The sequence below is a fragment of the Pongo abelii genome, chromosome 7 (genome assembly GCF_028885655.2).
Source record: "Pongo abelii isolate AG06213 chromosome 7, NHGRI_mPonAbe1-v2.0_pri, whole genome shotgun sequence".
NCBI classification, from domain to species: Eukaryota; Metazoa; Chordata; class Mammalia; order Primates; family Hominidae; genus Pongo; species Pongo abelii.
Window position 1 is genome coordinate 136,313,861 of NC_071992.2, and position 17,633 is coordinate 136,331,493.

Sequence of the window (17,633 nt, forward strand, 5' to 3'; positions counted from 1 at the left end):
TTGGAGAGGCTGTATCTGCTGGTGGATTCATGTAGGATGACAGACGGGAAATACAGCCAAAAGTCAGCACCCGGGCAGCAGAAAGATATATCCAGAAGCAAGTCCAGGTGCTGGTATTGGACCTGAATTGGATATGGAGCCAAAAAACATAATCTACACAATGCATTTGGAGGAAATACATTAGGAGACAAAATGAAAAATGGAAAGGGGCCGGGCACGGTCGCTCACATCTGTAATCCCAACACTTTGGGAGGCTGAGGCAAGCGGATCACTTGAGGTCAGGAGTTGAGACCAGCCTGGCCCACATGGTGAAACCATGTCTCTACTAAAAATACAATAATTAGGTGTGCATGGTGATGCATACCTGTAATCTCAGCTACTCGAGAGGCTGAGGTGGGAGAATCACTTAAATCCCGGAGGCAGAGGTTGCAGTGAGCTGAGATCATGCCACTGCACTCCAGCCTGGGCAACAGAGTGAGACTTCATCTCAAAAAAAACACAAACAAGAAAAAACAACAACAAAAACAAATCTGCAAAACTGCGTGCAGAGTTTCTGTAAAGCTACAGGGCATTATTCTGCTGAAAGACTAACTCCCAGGTTTACACAGCGACGATGATGGCAGACCTGGAACATGAATCAGGTGTTTCTGACTTCAGGACCAGTACTTTTGTTCACTACATTTTTCATCAGCTTAGGGCGAAGCACTGAAGGTGCCTCCTGCAAGGGTCAATGCTAAGGTACAAGGACTCAGGATTGAATTATGTATTAGCCTTGGGCTTTTACAGATTAAGGATGTTGGGAAATTAGAGAACCACAGTATGAAGCTCTAGAGGGAGTGCTGGAGGGTCAGAGCGGTGAGATGTGCTGTAAATAGGAAAACAAATCATGAGGTCAGAAGTCAAAAGAAGAGAACAGGGCAGAAGCATAGAGCCACGGAATTTACACTAGGAAAAAGGCTCAAGCTGGAGACTGAACCATAGGAGGATGCTAGAAGCCAGCTTTCATGTGATGTGGGTTAAGGGGGTCACCAGGATAGAGAGGACCCAGCAGGGTAGACTTGAGGCAAGGGATGAGAATATCAGAGAAACCACCAAAACTTCCTACAAATACTAGCCCAAAATGTCTTTGTCATGATTATGAAGAGTGGAAAAGTCCAATAGATCAAGACTAGGTAAATTATCACTTGGGGTGATCATATTTGGGATTCTTGGTTATTCCAGAAAGATCAACCCCAATTCTTCTGAGCACCAATCATATATATTTTAATTGTTCACTCAGCTCTCATTTGTATGGACATACAAATAGCTGGCTATACTATTGAATTATTAAATGCACATTGTTGAATATATTTTTCATTCCCCAGTACCTGTTCCTATTCTTTTGCTAACACCTGTATTTTGGGAGTAAATTGCCTCTCCTTCATTTTGTGTAGTTCTTGTGAGATGTCTATCATGGTGTCCCAGTCTCTCATAGTGAAAATAATGAGTCCCATATCTAGGCTATACCAATTAACATTCCCTTCCAGGACTTTGAATTTTGAGCAGAAGAATATAAAGGTATAGAAAAGAGCTGAGGTTTATTCACCCAGGTGGTTCCCCAGGCCTGTCTTGGTTGCTTTCCTCTCTGAGCATGGTCCTAGAGCTTTAGGATGAAATCTGTGGACTATAGTGGGCTTTCGTGATGTAGGGAGTAAAGAACTCATGATTAGGACAAGGTGGTTGAGTAAGCTTGGAAGAACCCACGGTATCAATTCCACAGAGGAAGTGGAGACCAAACACCAGACACAGAATCAGGCATCTGCCAAAGAATTCAAGCAAGAATGCAAGCAATCAGATTCAGAAGGTGTACTGTGGAAAAGATTGCCTGATTAATTCAGAAAAGAGTGGTAGATCAGTCATAATGTTTCCTGCTTGCAAGTGACAGAAAACCAGCTTGAACCAGTTTTAAGAGAAAAGAAAAAGGCTGTATTGCTTTAGTTAACCACATTGCAACAGGAACAATGATTAAATAATTTATCATCCACCTGGGGCACTTCTGAGACTGAAAGAGCTACACTTCTGAGAAAGAAAGTTAATGATTAAGCTGGAACAGCAGGTGTAAACTGGGACAAATGGGCCCTATACCCATTTGGATGTCTTCTCATCCTAGTGTAAGGAAGTTATGATGAATAAACCTGAAAGGCTGCCTGCCAGGGGTCTATCTCTCTCTCTGTATCTTTCTCTCTGTCTCTCTCTCTTCGTGTGTGTGTGTGTGTGTGTGTGCGCGCGCGCGTGCACGCAGCTGACAGAAGCTCTGGGGTCGAATTCTTACAGGTTACCAATCAGGAAGGAAAGGATACTTCTTTTGTTTGCTCCAGTGTAAAATATCTTGTCCAAGAATTCCAAGTAGTCTGACCTACATCATATACTATCCCTGGGCCAATTTTTGTGGATAAAGAGATGGATGCCTAACCTACCATGGGTTCATCTGGGTCACATGTGTTTACTGTGCTGAAGACATAGGAGTCCTATGAATCCATAGTCCCAATAATTTGGAGCAGCACTTCCTTGAAATAAAGGCTCTTCTGGAAGACAAAACCATAAATATCCACTCAGGCAGCCTTTTATAGAGTGTCTCTGCCAAGTCCACTCGCAGTATGGGAACTGTTAAGTGTTACATAAAACACTCTGGAGCTACCTGGGAAAGGATTGAACCATGATCCCTGAGACCTTGGAAGCCCTTTGCAATCTGCTTTAACAAAGAGCCATGGGGCTGCTCTATCCCTTTATAGTCTTGTATGTAATTGCCCATTGGGGGTATGTGAGGCCCCAGGCCTCAGTGTTCCTATAAGCCACTAGCACCTCTCAAATGAAATGATGGTGGTAATGTAGGGAGAGGAACAGATCTGATTTCGTGGTGCTCTTCTCATTTGGCTTTGCCCTGAAAAGCCACTGGCAGAGCCACAGCACCCTGGGCACCTTAGGCTTTCATTGAGGAGTTGGGGAACAGAAAGGAAAGCAAGGACTCCGTAGAAAAACTTTAGGAAAGAGGACAGCTAGAGGCAGACTTCCCTTCCATCCAAGATTGGCTAGGCTCCCAGTTCTACCTCCCCCGGCTCCTGTTTCAGCTCTGTTGTTGGAAAGCACAACTGTGATGGTTAATACTGAGTGTCAACTTGATTGGATTGAAGGATGTAAAGTATTAATCCTGGGTGTGTCTGCGAGGGTGTTGCCAAAGGAGATTAACATTTGAGTCAGTGGGCTGGGAGAGGCAGACCCCCCCCCTTAATCTGGATGGGCACCATCCAGATCAGCTGCCAGCGAATATAAAGCAGGCAGAAAAATGTGAAAAGTTTAGACTGGCCTAGCCTCCCAGCCTACATCTTTCTCCCATGCTGGATGCTTCCTGCCCTGGAATATCGAACTCCAAATTTCTTCAGTTTTGGACTTGGACTAGCTCTCCTTGCTCTTCAGCCTGCAGATGGCCTATTGTGGGACCTTGTGATTGTGTGAGTTAATACTTAATAATCTCTCCTTTATATATGTGTGTGTGTGTGTGTGTGTATACACTATATATTCTGTTCCTCTAGAGAACCCTAATTCAACAATCATTTATGATGAAACTTGGAACAAAGAAAGACGCTACTTTTTGCCACCGTGATATGATCCTCTCTACCTTGCAGAAGAGTTCTTGGTGGCTAAAACTCAACAAGAATCTGCTTGTCCCCAGCCCAGACTTTGGGAGAAAAAGGAGTGGATAAATGTATGGAAGATTGATTGAGTGACTGTGGGCTCCCACCCAAAGAGATGATTCAGTCCAGTGGCAGGGAGAAGAGTGAGACCCAGTGGAACGTGATTTCGCAATGGGCCCCTTGCCACAACAGGGAACACAGTGTTTACTGAAGAGAGCTCTTCAACCTCTCAGTCATCTTTGCCTTCCAGAAAACTGCAGCCTCAACTCTAGTAAATAATCCACCGGCTCAGCCCAAGCCCTGTTGGAGCGGACAGGGCTATCCTTGCCACAGTACTGAACAGCAGGAATGTTGCTTGCAAACCCTGCCCTTTGGAAGTAGCCAGCAAGGCTGAAAGTGCTCAACCACTCTTTGGAATGCCACACTGTATATGGGAAATTCCATAATGCACTATTAATAAGTAAAGTTTCTCTTGCTGGGTTGTAAGTATCTGGGCAAGTCACAGGAAATTCTTCTTGGAACTAAGCAATATGGGAATAAACACACGTATTAACATCTGCTCACGATAAGTAGCTAATGAAATAGCCCACTTTGGCCCAGAGTTCGGGATAATGAAACAAATGACTGGTGGTTGATATAATCACTTCAGTGCCAGTATATGTTCACTGTACGTCTTGTGTGTCCTATATGTTCATTTGTTCTTTCAATTGATTCTTCTTTCATTGTCCAAGACACAGTCTTTGTTTTTAAACTTTTTATTCATATATGCACTGGTTGCTGTGGCATCTTTCTGGACTGAGACATTCATTTACCTGGCTGCTAGGAGTGCTGGTGGTCAGTAGCTCTCATCTAAGCCTCTCTCCAAAGATGACCTCTGCTAAAGAGAGCTACCTGGTTCAAGATCATGCTCCCTTCCCCATGGTAGCCCACAATTTTAAAGAAAGGACTGACTACATTGCAAATACTTGAAGACACCTCTTAAAAAATTGATATGTAATCAATGTGGACATGTAAAGACCCAGCCCTTAAAGCCCAATTTAAGATAACCTAGAAGGGCCACTTGCTGGCTACTTCCACAGGGCAGGGTTTGTAGCGGAAAAGCCATCACAGCTCCAGCGTTTCCAGTGGGCTTGGCTGAGGCCTTTGACTGTCTCTCTGTTCATCTGCTTGCTGTGCTCATTGCTGTCTTTCTTCTTTCACAGATACTGTTCCTGAGAGCATCTGCCCCAGTCAACTTCTCATCCACAGATATTAATCTCAGTCGACCTCCAGGTAACCTGACCCCTGATACTATATAACATAAACCCTGAAAAGTGGCCAGGAGCGATGACTCACGCCTGTAATTCCAGAGCTTTGGGAGGCTGAGGCAGGAGGATCCCTTGAGGCCAGGAGTTTGAGAAGAGCCAGGGCAACATAGCAAGTCCCTGTCTCTGCAAAAATAATTACAAATTAGCCAGATGTGGAGGTAACTACTTGGAGGCTGAGTGGGGAGGATCACTTGAACTCAGGAGTTTTTGGTTACAGTGAACTATGATGGTGAGACCCTGTGTCAAAAAAGAAAAAAATGAAAGTGCCTTGATTATAATGGTACCACTTCATGAATTTTACAAAATGAACACACCTGTATGACCAGCACCCACCTCCCTTCTAACCCAAGGGTAACCACTGTTATCACGCCTAACAGTACAGATTTGTTTTTACCTGTTCTAGGGATTTATCTAAATGGTATTATATAGTGTACATTGTTTTTGTGTTTGGCTTCCATTACTCAACATCTTGTTGGTGGGATTCATTCACATTGCATGAGGCTGTACAATCATTCCCATTTCTTCTTTTTTTTTTTTTTTTTTTTAGATGGAGTCTCGCTCTGCCGCCTGGGCTGGAGTGCAATGGTGCGATCTCAGCTCGCTGCAAGCTCCACCTCCCAGGTTCATGCCATTCTCCTGCCTCAGCCTCCCAAGTAGCTGGGACTACAGGCGCCCGCCACCACGCCCAGCTAATTTTTTGTATTTTTAGTAGAGACGCGGTTTCACCATGTTAGCCAGGATGGTCTCGATCTCCTGACCTCGTGATCTGCCTGCCTCGGCCTCTCAAAGTGCTGGGATTACAGGCATGAGCCACTGCACCCAGCCAATTCATTCCCATTTCTATGTAATATTCCATGTGAGAATATAATACCATTTATTTTTCTATTCTTAGGTTGATGAATATTGGGTAGTTCCAGTTTGAGGCAATTATACATCTGCAGTGAGCATACTAGAATATGTTTTTGGATGGGCCTAAGCACTCATTGCTGTAGGGAACTGCATATATTTAGTTTGTGTAGATACTGCCAAGCAGTTTTCCAAAGTGGTTGTACCAATTTATACTGCCACTTGCAGTGTATGAGCATTAAGACCAATACCTGGTGTTTTCTCCACCCTTTTAATCTCAGCCACTGTGGTGAGTGTGTGGAGGTAGTACATTGTGGTTTTAATTTGGACTTCCCCGGAGGCCAGTGACACTAAGCACATTTTATACGTTTATTGGTTATTTGGACATTCTCCTTGGAGGATGTCTATTTGAGTCTTTGCCCATTTTCTGTTGGTTTACCGTTGGCTGCTGGGAGATCCTACAGAGGCCATCCCTGGTGGAGAGGAAAAGAGGAGTCATATTTTGTTTAAGGACAAAAGTAAGAAACAGATAAATAAAACATACAGGGAAGCATGTAGGAAATAATAAACACGGGCTTCAAAGCTGCTGGAGAAGGGAAGAAATGAGATTGATCTACAACAGCAAAGTCATAGACTTGAATGGGGAAAAGTAAATTGAGGTGGGATTGAGGAAGCCACAGAAAAAGATGGGGTCCAGGCCAGTCGCAGTGGCTCACGCCTGTAATCACAGCACTTTGGGAGGCTGAGGCAAGTGGATCACCTGAGGTCAGGAGTTCAAGAACAGCCTAACTAACATGGTGAAAGCCCGTCTCTACAAAAAATACAAAAATTAGCCAGGCATGATGGCGGGTACCTGTAATCCCAGCTACTTGGGAGACTGAGGTGGGAGAATCACTTGAACCCAGGAGGCGGAGGTTGCAGTGAGCTGAAATCATGTCATTGCACTCCAGCCTGGGTGACAAAGTGAGACTCTGTCTTAAAAAAAAAAAAAACAAGAAAAGAAAAAGAAAAAGATGGAGTCCAGCTATTGGACTCAGGAAAGACAAAGTGGTAGCTTTGGGTGGGTGCCAGCAAGAATCACGAAAATCCACTCAGCTGATGAGACTCTGTGATTGTAAGAATAGTTAGAGAAGGCTGTGTTTACCAGCTGGTATCCAAAAAACAAGTTAGAATAAAACACAATGGCTGTTATTGGTCTTGTGTATCCAGGCAGAGTCTCGAGCTGAGTAAACAGATAGCATGGCTTTAGAAGAGAAGGTGTATATTTTTTTCAGGCTCACTCAACCACTACATGTGAGAAATAACAAGGGCAGAGTGACCTGGAACACAAAAACATCATTATTCATGCAGCTCTGCTCCTGGGGAGTAGCCCACAGTCACAAGCAGCAGGAGGGGAGTGGAGTCACATCTATAGTGGCTTTGCAATCTTTTACTACCTACTACAAAATTGGCCCTCTTCACACTGCATCTTCAGCATGGGACCTGTCCTTATCCTAGAAATAGCTTTTCTTTGTTTGCTAAATATTGCAGCCTGGCTCGACCCTGAACATCCCCTCGATTCAGTCACTTGGAGTTTCCTTCTTTCTGCCAGATCAATCATCTGCTCCTGTTGTATCAGTGAATGTGATTAGAATTATCTCCCTTTGTTGGGAAGACAGACTCTAATGGTATAGAGTTTATTTTGTTTTCGTTTTTTCTTTGAGCAGAAACATGGGCACCATGACATTTTTCTGTGAAAATCCAGCATAATAATCTTCGATTGGCTAAAGTTAGGATGTACTATTAACTGTTTCACTTCCACTTGGTTATAAACCAGTGATTTTGAAGTTTATGAATGTGACCCATGAGAGAGTGTTCAATGTGGGACCTGTCCTTACTGCCACGGGGAATTTTGAAAATACTGTAGATCTTGCTTTTCTGTCAGTTTGACCTGAAAGGAGTTCCTCATGTTGGAATACTATTGGGAGTTCCATATAGGGTCATCATATTGCGTCCTCATAGCTGACCCTAAAAACTGGGATTCTCTTTAACCTTTCCAAATCCCCATCTGAGGACTTGTGCTCTGGACAAGACCTTATTGTTTGCAAGAATAGACTGTCTTGAGAGAACCTTTTTATTTTAGGGGTGGAGCCAGAACGAAGTTACTTTCCACAAACCTACTCTAACCTATTGATCCTGCAGGAACCGTTTTCCTATTAGTAGGAGGGACTGCAGAGAAAATTTACTCTCTCATTTACTCATTTGCTCATTTGGTGATTTTTTTTTTTTTTTTTTTTTTTTTTGACAGAGTTTCGCTATTTTGCCCAGGCTGGAGTGAAATGGCACGATCTCAGCTCATTGCAACCTCCATCCCCTGGGGTTCAAGCAATTCTCCTGCCTCAGCCTCCTGAGTAGCTGGAATTATAGACACCTGCCACCACGCCCAGCTAATTTTTTGTTTGTTTGTTTGTTTTCATATTTTTAGTAGAGACCGGGTTTCATGATGTTGGTCAAGCTGTTCTCAAACTCCTGACCTCAGGTGATCCACCCCCCTCGGCCTCCCAAAGTGCTAGGATTACAGGTTTCAGCCACCGTGCTCGCCCTATTTGGTGATCTTTTTATTGAGCATCTGCTATGTGTCTGGTAATTTGCACCCTAGAGACACAGCAGAAAAGAACCAGACATAGTACCTTTGTGAAGCTTATATTCTAGTGGGTGAGATAGACATTAATCAAGTGGCTTCAATAAAATGTAACAATAGGGAAGCACAGATACCTTTCTCTCAGAGGGGTTAAACTTGTTCTGTGTTTTTGCTTTTGTTGTATAATGGAAAGCAGTAATTCTCTTTTCTACCAATAACTTGGAGAAAAAAAAAAGAAGTAATTGAAAAACTCTAAGCAGAGGTTCTGCAGCAGTGGTTCTCAAACAGGCCTGATTCTGTCCCCACGGGGCATTTCGCAATGTCTCCAAAGATATTTGGTCATCACAACTGAGTGCTACTAGCATCTGGTGCGTTAAGCTTTTTATAATGAACAGGATGGCCCAAAATGTCAGCAACACAAGGGTTAGAAACTCCTATCTATATCATATGGGTAATACTTTAATATCCTTTTTTTCGAGACGGCGTTTCGCTCTTCCTGCCAGGCTGGACTGCAGTGGTGCGATCTTGGCTCACTGCAACCTCCGCCTTCCAGTTTCAAGCGATTCTCCTGCTTCAGCCTTCTGAGTAGCTGGGATTACAGGCTCCTGCCACCATGCCCAGCTATTTTTAAAAATATTTTTAGTAGAGATGGGATTTCACTATATTGGCCAGGTTAGTCTCTAACTCCTGACCTCGTGATCCGCCTGCCTTGGCCTCCCAAATTGCTGAGATTACAGGCGTGAGCCACCGCGCCCAGCCCAGAGTAGCTTTTTGCCTTTTATTTTTAAAACATAAATTCTTTGGTATTATATTTACTACTAATGATATGTTAACACTTTGGGGCCAGGTATTGTGCTAAGAACTTTTCATTCATCATCTCATTTATTCATGAGAAAATATGAAATAAGGAAAAGTATCCTCATTTCACAAATAAGAAAACAGAGGTTCAGAGAGATTAAATAATGTCCTTTGGGATTTGAAACCAGGTTTGACAAAGCCTAGGCTCTTAACCACCTTACTCTCTACCCCTTCTTGTGATACTGTCATTACTTTGCATCCTTATGAGGTTTTGTAGTTTCAAAGAATTTTCATATGATTATCTCCAAAGCACAGACTTGTGATAAAGCACCGGCTTGGAAGTCAAATGTATGTTTGAGTGTGGTCCTCCTTTACACTGTGACCTCAGATAAATTATTATTATTATTATTTGAGATGGAGTCTTGCCCTGTCGCCCAGGGTGGAGTGCAGTGGCATGGTCTCAGCTCACTGCAACCTCCACCTCCCAGGTTCAAGCAATTCTTGTGCCTCAGCCTTCCAAGTAGCTGAGACTACAGGTGTGTGTCACCACACCCAGATAATTTTTTGTATTTTTAGTAGAGACAGGGTTTTGCCATGTTGGCCAGGCTGGTCTTGAACTCCTGACCTCAAATGATCCTCCTGACTCAGCCTCCCAAAGTGCTGGGATTACAGGTATGAGCCACCAGGCCCAGCCTCAGATAAATTGTTTGACATCTTTTAGCCTCAGTAGTCTTCTCTCTAAAACCAGAGCATTCAACTAGAGTTATTTCTCAGGTCGCTTTCAGATTTGGGGCTTGTTTATTACTGCAGCATAACCTCGATATGACAGTTTCAGTATACTCCATAAAACTTATATTTCAGTATTATATGTCATCATACAAGATGAATCTATTTTATGATCAATAAATAATGATATAAGATAAATGACATAAGATAAAAATGCAGTGTATGTTAGTGGCTATCAAACTTCTTGCTTACAGTGTACAGTAGGAGATTCATTTTGGGCTGGGTGTGGTGGCTCATGCCTGTAATCCCAGCACTTTGAGAGGCCGAGGTGGGTGGATCACCTGAGATCAGGAGTTCGAGACCAGCCTGGCCAACATGGTGAAACCCTATCTCTACTAAAAATACAAAAATTAGCTGGGCATGGTGGCGGGCACCTGTAATCCTGGCTACTCGGGAAGCTGAGACAGGAGGATCATTTGAACCTGGGAGGTGGAGGTTGCAGTGAGCCAAGATCACACCAGTGCATACCTGCCTGGGCGGCAAGAGCAAAACTCTCTCTCTCTCTCAAAAAAAAAAAAAGGATTCATTTTGTATAATGACATATATAACTGAAATATAAGTTTTACACAGCATACTGAAACAGATCAACTAGGTTATGCTGCAGTAATAAACAACCCCAAATCTCAGGGGCTTAAAACAATAAAAATTTTGTTCTGGCTTGTGTTGTGTGCATCATGAGGTAGCTGGGAATCCTGCTCCATTTTTTTCTTCATCCCAGGACTCAGGATGGAGCAGCCTCCATCTCAAAGGTCACCAACATCAGCAGTAGAGACAAAGGGAGCACAGCAAATCTATAGTGGCTCTTGAAGCTTCACCTGGAGCGATACACATCCCTTCTCCTCACATGTTATTGGCTAAGTCATTTGGCTGCGCCTAACTTCAAGGAGTGGGGAAATGCCATCCCTTCATGTGCCTGGGAAAGAAACTAAAAACAACTGATGAACAGTATGAATGACTGCCACAAGCGTGTACCCTTACCATGTAGATACATTCTGATGTTTTCTTTTCTTTTTAATTCAACTAGGCACTAGTCTACTCTACCCTACCCTATTCTATTCTATTCCTTTTATTTTATTTTTTAAGGCAGTCTCACTCTGTTGCCCAGGCTAGAGTGTGGTGGTGCAATCTCGGCTCACTGCAACCTCCACCTCCTGGATTCAAGATGTTCTCCTGCCTCAGCCTCCCGAGCAGCTGGGACTACAGGTGCGTGCCACCACACCCAGATAATTTTTGTATTTTTAGTAGAGACAGGGTTTCACCATGTTGGTCAGGCTGGTCTTAATCTCTTGACCTTGTGATCTGTCTGCCTTGGGCTCCCAAAGTGCTAGGATTACAGGTGTGAGCCACCGTGCCTGGCCTCAAATCTTTTTTAAAAAAAATTATACTGCCTTCCAGAAAATGGTAGTCAGAACCCTATATATTGATTTCAAAACTCTCCTATGACTGTGATTGGGTCACAATCATAAACTTCAAAATCACTGGCTTATATCCAAGTAGAAGTGAAACGGTTAATAGTAAACTCCAACTTTAGCCAATTGAAGATTATTATGCTGGATTTACACAGAAAATGTCATAATGCCCATGTTTCTGCTCAAAGGGAAAACAAAACAAAATAGAACTCTACACAAGGCTGTCTTCTCAACAAAGGGAGATAATTCTAATCACATTCGCTGATACAACAGCAGCAAATGATTGCTCTGGCAGAAAGAAGGAAACCCCAAGTGACGGAGCCGAGTGGGATGTTCAGGGTACAGCCAGGCTGTAATATTTAGCAAACAAAGAAAAGCTATTCCCAGCCGGGCTCGGTGGCTCACGCCTGTAATCTCAGCACTTTGGAAGGCCGAGGCAGGTGGATCACCTGAGGTCAGGGGTTCGAGACCAGCCTGGTCAATGTGGTGAAACCCTGTCTCTGCTAAAAATACAAAAAAAATAAGCTGGGCATGGTGGTGTGTGCCTGTAATCCTAGCTACTCAGGAGGCTGAGGCAAGAGAATCACTTGAACCTTGGAGGCGGTGGCTACAGTGAGCTGAGATTGCATCACTGCACGGTAGCCTGGGCAACAGAGCAGGACTCTGTCAAAAAAAAAAAAAAAAAAGAGAGAGAGAGAGAAAAGAAAAGCTGTTTCCAGGAAAATGGGTATATGAGTAGAATTGCCTTTCCTAAAAAAGAGATGTTGGAGTCTTACCCTCTGTACCTCCGAACATAATGTTATTTGGAGATAGGGTCTTTACAGAGGTAATCAAGTTGAAATGAAGTCATCAAGGTGGGCTCTAGTCCAATGACTAATGTCCTCATAACAAGGACAAACTTGGATGAAGAGACAGACATGCACAGAGGAAAGACAATGTGCAGAAACACAGGGAGATCGAGGCCACCTACAAGCCAAGGAGAGAGACTTGGAAGAGATCCTTCCCTCACAGCCCTCAGAAGGAACCAACCCTGCTAACACCTTAATATTGGACTTCTAGCCTCTAGAACTGTGAGACAATGAATTTCTGTTGCTTAGTCCACCCAGTTTTTGGTACTTCCTCATGGCAGCCCTAGGAAGCTAATACAATGGGGGAAGATGGCTCCAGCAATAAGCAGAGCATATTGGAGGTAAGCAAGACCTCACTGGCAATATCATAAGAGGGTATATAAGATTTTTCTGCAAACAGTGATGAGGGCACTGGCATAAGAAAGTTATATGCAAGCAAAGAACACTGTGAGACACATATAACAGTTTCAATAAACCCTGGGCAATTCAAAGAAGACAACCTGGGCCTGGTGCAGTGGTTCATCCCTGTAATCCCAGCACTTTGGGAGGCTGAGGTGGGTGGATCACTTGAGGTGAGGAGTTTGAGACCAGCCTGGCCAACATGGTGAAACCCCAACTGTATTTTAAAAAATACAAAAATTAGCCAAGTATGGTGGTGCACACCTATGATCCCAGCTACTTGGGAGGCTGAGCCAGGAGAATTTCTTGAACCCAGGAGGCAGAGGTTGCAGCGAGCTGAGATCATGCCACTGTGCTCCAGACTCTTGGGCGACAGAGTGAGACTGTCTAAAAAAAAAAAAAAAAAAAGGAAACTAAACGAAAAACAAGAGAATCTGTACCACAGCGGAAAAGGCCAGTATTCTTACTAACATAAACTAGTGATTTTCAGCATTTCCTGGTTAAGGAGAGTAATTGGCATTCTCTGGCAGAATACCATTGAATAGTAACTAGAATTTGAGCTACATAATTACAGTATATTAATTGCACAGTAAAGTATAAATAATTTGTATTCTAGAGTGTAGGTTCAGTTCATCTCAACAAATTCTATTGTTGTTTCATAAAGCTCCAAGTTAAAAAAATACTCTCTAGCAATTATTACAAGTAGATTTATGTAACAGATAGAACTTACCTATTTAAAACAGACATATTTAGATGCAGAGCACGAGATACCACATTTTACATGGCCAACGTATGCGGGTCATGCCGGTTGCAGCCTGCACAGCTGTAGGGGACAACACACAAACTGTGAGGAATGATGCTTCCTGGAATCATGCCCTACAGTGGTCTTGCCCAGATAAGTAATCTCTCTCATAGGCCTTGTAGGGCTTTTATCTATTTATTTATTTTTAAATTTTTTTCCTGACTATACCGGGTAACAAAAGCTCTTACCACAAGATGATGGATTCAAAATTATTAGTTGACTCTATTTCCATGCGAAGGAAATGAGACTCTGTGAAACTGTTGTGGAGAATACCACCAAAGTGTCACAGCTGATAGCTTAGATATGTTAACCTAGATACATTAAGATAACTTAGATACAATAACGAAGACACATTACTGGAACTTAGTGCTCTTCTACCTGCGCCCCTACCTCACTCCTGGTTGCAGAGCAAAAAACAAAAACAAAAAAAAAGCAAAACCCAACAATCTTTGAGACAATGCAATAATTAAACAGGGAATATACAGTTGAATGTAGGTATATAAAGATAGAAGGAATGTTAAAATTCTCAGCAAATTTAACAATTCAGTTCCAGAGAACTTGCCATGACCTATGATACATGAATAGAAGAATTAAAAATGGTGTCACCAAGAGCTTTGGCTCTATATGAAAAACATTGAAGCAAAAAAAAAAAAGGAGATCTAGAATCTGGAAGCTTCTCCCATCCAGCCTGCAGCTTGGGGTTGTCTTTGTGCCGACAGCTGCCCAGTAAGTCAGAAGATACCTGAAGGCTTGGATCTCCCTGTTGCCATGTTGTTTACTCAGGAAAAGCCCCAGCCAAGTGTCACATCTTTTAAGAACTGTGAAAAAAAGCAAGTAATTTGTCTTACCTATTTAAGTGGTGAGAAACATTGAAAAGATTGATAGGAACGCCCCTCTTCTGCTGAATCCAACTCTGCAAACTGGTTGGAGAGCTGAAAGGGAAGTGCGAAGAGAAAGAGGGAAGCAAGGGCAGATTTGGGAACTGGTGAATCGCTGTTGTATGTGGATTCTGTGTATGAACAATAGTCCTTCTGCAATGAGAAGACTGGTTACAAGAATCCCAGTGGTCCTGGAATTTTTTTTGTTGTTATTTTCTGTTTTTTTTTTTTTTAAGAGGTGGTAAACTCAAATGCCGTGTTGGCATGTGGGTATGGAAACGTGTGCAGAGGCAGGGGCTAAGGCGATGGTGAGTAGAGGGACTGTGGTTAGCTGCAGACAGCGTGCTCCTCCTAAAGCATTCAAATTCACAACAGTGTTTTTTGTTAAAACAAAATAGAACCAAACCACTGCCCTAATGAAACAAACACTTCTGCAGGCCCAATGATCCCCTTAACTCACACCTTTGTAATCCCGGATCGAAAGGATCAGAAGCTGGCAAAAGCTGTGCCTCTGCATCTTCTAAAAGTCACTATTCGTCCATAAAGTACTGCTTTTTGTTTTGTTTGTTTGTTTGTTTGAGGCAGAGTTTAGCCCTTGTCGCCCAGGCTGGAGTGCAATGGCACGATCTTGGCTCACTGCAACCTCTGCCTCCCAGGTTTAAGCGATTCTCCTGCCTCAGCCTCCCGAGTAACTGGGATCACAGGCACGCACCACCACGCCCAGCAAATTTTTGTATTTTTAGTAGAGAGGAGGTTTCACCATGTTGGCCAGGCTAGTCTCAAACTCCTGACTTCAGATGATCCACCTACCTCAGCCTCCCAAAGTGCTGGGATTACAGGCGTGAGCTACTGCAACTGGCCTGTTTTTCTGTTTTGTTTTGTTTTGTTTTGAGACAAATTCTCACTCTGCCACCCAGTCTGGAGTGCAGTGGTGTGATCGCAGCTCACTGCAACCTCTACCTCCCGAGTTCAAGGGATTCTTCTACCTCACCCTCCCAAACAGCTGGGATTATAGGTGTGTGCCACCACACCCGCCTAATTTTTGTAGTTTTAGTAGAGATGAGTTTTGCCATGTTGACCAGGCTGATCTGGAACTCCTGGCCTCAAGTGATCTGCCTGCCTTGGCTTCCCAAAGTGTTGGGATTATAGGTGTGAGCCACAGTGCCTGACCTGAATGCTGTTTTACTAACAATTTGCCACCTTATTTATAAGTACAGTCTTGATTAGTTAATTTACCAAAGAACATTGATAATTCTTCCTAGAAATAAAGGTAGAGGGAATCATATTATTTACATACAGTCTTGGCTATTTAGTAGGCTAGGGTTTAGAATCTGTGCCCATACATTTTAATGAAGTATAATTTTGTGTTGATTACTTCTATCTAGATATGAAGATATGTTGCTTTCTAGAGTTTATGTAAGCTTTGTCTCTTTAAGGAGGCTAATACCATTAAGCTAATAATAATAACGGGTAACATTTATTGACCTTCCTATGTGTCAGACACCATATACTTTACATGGAATATCTTGTTGTGTCTCATTTAATTCTTGCAACAACCCTCTAAGGCAGGTAGTGTTGCTATCCTCATTACACAGATGAGAATGCCAAGGCACAGAGAAGTTAAGGAACTTTCCTAAAGTCACCCAGTAAGTGGCAGAGATGGGGTTTGAATTCAGGAGGTGTGGCTGAGTTAGCAGTCATAAATCTAACTAACTAACTAACTGACAAACAAACATCAAAATCTCTTGTCCTCTCATGGGACCCCTTTACCAAGTCTCTTGAATTCTTGGCTAGGCCAGTGGAGATAGTTATCCCAGAGCCTCAGACCTGCAGGCATACCGACTCCCACTGCCTTGCAGAAAGAGGTTCAGGAGCAGTGTTCTTGGTAGTCGCTTGAACTGTTTCTTCTGGGAACATCATTATCTCTGTTGTGATTCCTCAGAGCAATAGTCAAGGTCTCAGAGTAAAGGCCTCACTGCATACTTGCGGCCACTTATCTCACTGGGCATGTGAGAGAATGTCCAGGTTACGCAAGACAGGCTGACGGGCATCCTATTAGCACGAAAACATGACGCACCCTGGGTGGATGAGTTTGAACTCATAGCTGGTCCCCAGACCTAAAATTCCCAGAAGAGTGGGAGAATCAGTGGCTTCTTTTTGAATTCCCAGGCAGTGTCCCCGGTCACAAGGCATTCCCCAGGAAGGGTGAAGCTGTCTTGGGACGCAGAAGTTTGGAACACCATCTGGGAATTAACAAAGAGATAAGTTTTTCAGTTCAATGTCATTCAAGTTGATTTATGCTTCAGTACCAGGGACTTGATATCAAGTCCCTAGAGAAATAGGGACATATGGGGACTATTAGTGAATCAAACAGAAAAGAAGAAGTAGGCTAATAAGCATCCTTAGGAAAGGGAGGGAGGAAGGCTGTCCTGCTTTCAACTTAATGAAGGAGTTTGTCCTAAGTAGGAGGACATTTCTCCATGTTCAACTTTTAGCAAGGCTGTAGCTGTTGTAATCTGTAATCTGTTTTCTCTCTGCCTGGCTAGGGCCTGGGCTCCTCTTTGGCTGACTCAGTCTCACTTTGGCTCTTTCTGGCCCTACAGCTACCCTGGTTCCACCATGTCTTCCTCCTGGGCCTCTGGCTCTGCCACCCACATTCGGGTTCTGCTTTGGGGCAGCCCCATCCTTTGCCGCAGTGGGCATGTAGGACACCTTCAGGGTCTCCACACTGCTGCCTTCCAAGGTCTTTTGGAGCCTCATGATCTCGTGGACCCTCTACAGAAAATTGTCTGGGGAAGCTCAGAGTCATTTACTTTCTCTACTAACCACGAAGGACAGCCAGGTTTACTTTGACGTGGCCATTGCCTAGTTGGGCAGCTAAGGAGTGGCCATCACTTCTAGAGTCCTGAGTATGAAGGAGGGTAGAAATCTCTCTTCCCATTGGCTTTCTTCAGCCTTCAGGCTTTATCTCCAAGAAGAAAACCCAAAACAAACACACCGACCACTTCATCCTCCTCCTCTCTTTCTATATACCTTCTTCCCACAGTCCCTTCAGTTAGAACAGGCAGGATTTTTTCCTACTGTCTGACATTGTAGCCACCTTTAAGCATGGAGCAGCAAGTCCCAGGGCCTGACTGTCATGAGCAGAAAAGGAAGCTTCCCTATATTACGAAAAACTGCAAACTCATCCACCAGCCCTGACCTTGATTTAAAGACGGGCTCTCCAAAGTGCTATAGCAAATCCTTATTTTCTCTCCTCAGAAAGCCTG

At 43.5% G+C, this 17,633-nt stretch overlaps 1 long non-coding RNA gene across 1 annotated transcript; it reads left to right on the top strand.

Annotated features, from left to right (window-relative positions):
* The first annotated feature begins 3,232 nt into the window (after nt 1-3,232).
* LOC134761967 (uncharacterized) lies at nt 3,233-9,700 on the top strand. The gene is made up of 3 exons (XR_010141295.1): nt 3,233-3,488; nt 4,874-4,943; nt 8,112-9,700. It is a non-coding gene; the product is annotated as an uncharacterized LOC134761967 (long non-coding RNA).
* Nucleotides 9,701-17,633: the final 7,933 nt, after the last annotated feature.